We start from the raw sequence: 4,046 nt of genomic DNA, 5'->3' as shown, positions 1-4,046 counted from the left end.
CCCAAACTTTCTTACCCTGTTTGATCAATCAATGTATTTGAGTCAATCAATAATCATGTTTCTTTAATTAGTTGATCAATGAAACTCTTTCTTGACGGAAAATGGATGAAGATTCGCCCAATTGCACCTCAAAACATTATTTGGTTTAAGGGTTTTTTTTGGGCAAGCTGATATTATTTTTTGGATATGATCGAGATTTTTCATTTAGTATAAGAATTAGTTTCTGCATCAATATCACCAAATTGTAGTATAATGTTCTTCTTCAATTAAGAATGTTTTGTTTCTTATTTTTTACCAAAATGACAAATGTATCTTTTTCATATTCATATCCTGTTGATGCGCTAAGAGAACCTATGAATGCATTGTTCATAGTTGCAGTCTGGGTTTGATGTACTATCAGCCAAGCAAAAGGGCAACAATGAAGGAAGATACATCTGCCACCCAGTATGAAGATTACACACACAAAAAAAGTCCAATTCAGGTTCATACCCCAATTCAGGTTCATACCCTTTATTTACTAGTCAATTTTCAGATAGATTTATGCCTTGCTTTTGTATTCTCACTACAGAAAATGGTTTCTTTATCAAAACAGTCTTTATGTTCAACTTTTTGTTTTCTTTATTATGTTACCATTCAGAATTAAAAGTATCAATACACTCCTCCACCACCGAATCCTCCGCGTCTCTCTTCTCGATCGGTCGGAGCTTTGCGCCAGTTAAGAGGAGAAGTGTGATCGGAGAGTGAAATCCACCACCTGACGACCGTTCCTTCCACATCATCCTCAGGTCGGTCAGTTCTTCTCATCTCATTACATTTATAATAATTAATGTCTCAGACAAACCCTAATTTCTCATACGAGCAACAATATAATCTTATATATAAAGAATGGTTAAAATTTATTCTCACAACTTCCCTTATTTGATCATGTTTTTATATTTGATGATATTGTCTTATTACTTGTAGAATAGACATTTATTTGGTTGAGATGCGAGTAGTATTATAAACTTTTGTATTTCTTCATCTCTTTGTACGATCCTTCTACTTCACTTGGCCAAACTGATGCGACTGTTCTTGTATATTCTACTAAGTTTGTTGTTGTGTCCCGATCTACAAAGAGGGCACAAACTAAACAAAATCTTTAATAGTAACCAGAATTAGCAAGGAGGGAGAATTATGATAGAAGATAATAAATATAAACGAGATAGATTGATAATAAGAACGGAGGGGGGCTGAACCTCATTCCATTAGGAAGAAATTAGAAATTATTACATCATATTTGCCTACTATTTACACTACTCTTATAATGACAGTTGGTTATTAAAATGAAAATTCCTACCATAAAGGTAATTTCTTCACTTAGAATCTGACATTAATACTGCTTACAGTTTCTTGTGCATATGCATTACTGACTTCAAGTACCTTCCCGGGTCACAACGTTTGTCATTCCCCTATTGTACATTATGGTATAGTTCAATCCAAATAACTCTGATAACCATGTTTGTTGTCGGACTGTAGTGATATTTTTCTCTATCAGAAACTTCAAACTTTTTATCATGATAATGAAAATGCTTACCATAAAGGTAATTTCATTACTTAAATAATGCCATTAATATTGCTAACAGTTTCTTCTCATATGTAGAGAATCATAATGTGTCTTAGCAAGTGATTTGCTCAGATACGCGATGGGTATTCTTTTCTACATCAATACTGCGCCAATTTTGGCATCTATTCTTTTCTACATCAATACTGCGTCAATGCTGACATTTATTTGTACTTTGAGATCATCGAAAAATCAGGTAATACTAATACCGGAGTGGTGGTTTGGGCCTTTTTCAAGTTTTAAATGTCTTCTCTACATCTTCAGTCCATTTAAACATACCATTCTTGAGTAAAACCGTGTAATGGTTTGTTAATAGTTCCAAGTTGCATACGAATCTTCGATAATACCCTGCCCAAGAAAGCCTCTTAATGCTTTGATGCCCAAGAAATGACCTAGATATTCCTACTTCTTTAATCCAAATAAGCATTTTAATCGCTTACCATTATACTGTTTTTTAAGAATTTTCATAATTTTCTCAAAATACCTTAGATGTAGTTCCATATTAGAACTGTATATAAGAATATCATAAAAAAAATATACTAATAATACATTTCCTTGGCCATACTCGAAAATATTTCAATTATTAATACTTAGAATGTTGCAGTTGAATTTGATAATCTGAATGTCATTACTCTTAAATTCATACAGTCTAGAATGAGTTCTGAAAATAATCTTGTGGATGTCCTCTTCTCTAACCCTTATTTGATGATAATCCGCACATATGTCGAGGTTGATGAAAATCGTTGGTTCATAGAGCTCATCCAGTAACTCGTCCACTACAGATATAAGGTACTTATCCTTGATTGTGATTTCATTTTGTTGTATGTACTCTACACAAAATATCCATGTTCCATCCTTATTCTTAACAAGGATAATCGGATAAACAAATAAACTTGTGTTGTTTCTTATAAACCCAACCCTCTTCATCTCTGCTACTGAAGCCTTTTTTGAATAGGGATAAAGGTATAGTCTCAGATTTGGTGGAATCGTTTGAGATTATTAGAATGATCAGTTTTTTGAATTGAAAAGTTTTTTTGAATTGGAGACAGGCAGGCAGCTGGTTTGGTTAAATGAAAACAGTGAGGTACTTTTCAATTAACTTTTGAATGGACAAGTCTAATTATCCTTTTATGATTGGTTTGTTCTATTTTATGAAGATTTCTTAATTTCTATGTGGTATAATTGTCCTACGAAACAACCCAATCCTTACTTAATAGTTTTTATCTCACTGACTCACACTCATCAAATTGAAAGTTCTCTTATCCTTAATCCCGTATAAACCTATTTTTAAATCATTGATCCTTGTCTTCATTCATTGCTTTGGATACTTCCAGCTTACTTGTTTAATCTTTCTCATTCAATCAACCCTAAACTATGTTGCAGTAATTTGAGTGTCCATACCTCAAGTGTAAATTAATTTTCCTTTGCACGATCCTATATAAAGAACCTTCATCTGCAATGGTAAATACTAACGGATTATATTTTCGTAGGTTAAAACCCAACCCAATTGGCGTGCATTTCCTTCGTCTATAAACGAATGAGTACTCCCACTATCAATCAAAATAAGATCTTTCCTTTTTTTGAGTTGCCCTAAAATTTTTAGTATAGAGTTATTGGTTGAAACATTAATAGAACTTCATTCGTGAATACATCCCTCTACGTCGAAACCATGTGGTCCATCAAATAATTAATAACCCATGTTCCAGCTCGGCCCGTAAAAAATATATAGCATATATCACCTTGTCACTATCGAATTGTGAAATTTTTGAAAAATTAGTTCGCCCTCCTAACCCTATCGAATTAGTTCTATCAAATTTGTCTAGATCAATTATAGGATTCTTTAAAATAAACTTCATGTTGTTTGTAGTCCTACTAATTTAAACTTCTATCTTTTGTTATAGTTGTTTGTTTGTTATATATACATCTGATCGGCAAAATATTTCATCTCCATCTACGTTCTCTTTTCGTGCTGAAGTCGATGATGACGCTCCTTTGAGTTCTTCCTTGATTTTGTTGACATGTATGTTTCTTGATTCAATTTTTATGTTAGATTTGTCAAAAATGGTGACTACATTGATGTCTTCAAGTTGAATTTCACATTATCTTGTTGTAGTGCTACGGTCTTGTGACAAAATTTTGGATTCGGTTAGATGTTGATGTTCTTGAATTTTTATTTAACATGTCAATTTGATTTTCAACTGTTGTTTCTTGATGCAGATTGACTAAATGTTGGCATTTGTTTCTATTTTGAGATCAACCTGAAAAATCAGGTAATAATAAAATTGGAGTGGTGGTTAGAGCCTCTTTTAAAGTTTTAAATGCCGTCTCTGCATTTTCTGTCCATTTAGATATACCCTTTTTGAGTTGCATACGAATCTTTGATAATACCCTGCCCATGAAAACTTTGATGCCTAAGAAATGACCTATATATTCCTACTTCTTTAAT

General features: G+C 32.7%; 1 long non-coding RNA gene across 1 annotated transcript; it reads left to right on the top strand.

The window, feature by feature from the left end:
• The first annotated feature begins 465 nt into the window (after positions 1–465).
• On the top strand, positions 466–1,736 carry LOC124918977. Its single transcript, XR_007097545.1, has 3 exons — positions 466–499; positions 638–785; positions 1,640–1,736. It is a non-coding gene; the product is annotated as an uncharacterized LOC124918977 (long non-coding RNA).
• Positions 1,737–4,046: the final 2,310 nt, after the last annotated feature.

The sequence above is a fragment of the Impatiens glandulifera genome, chromosome 1 (assembly GCF_907164915.1).
Source record: "Impatiens glandulifera chromosome 1, dImpGla2.1, whole genome shotgun sequence".
Classification (NCBI taxonomy): Eukaryota; Viridiplantae; Streptophyta; class Magnoliopsida; order Ericales; family Balsaminaceae; genus Impatiens; species Impatiens glandulifera.
Note: the sequence above shows the minus strand (reverse complement) of the source record. Positions and strands in the feature narration are given on the sequence as shown.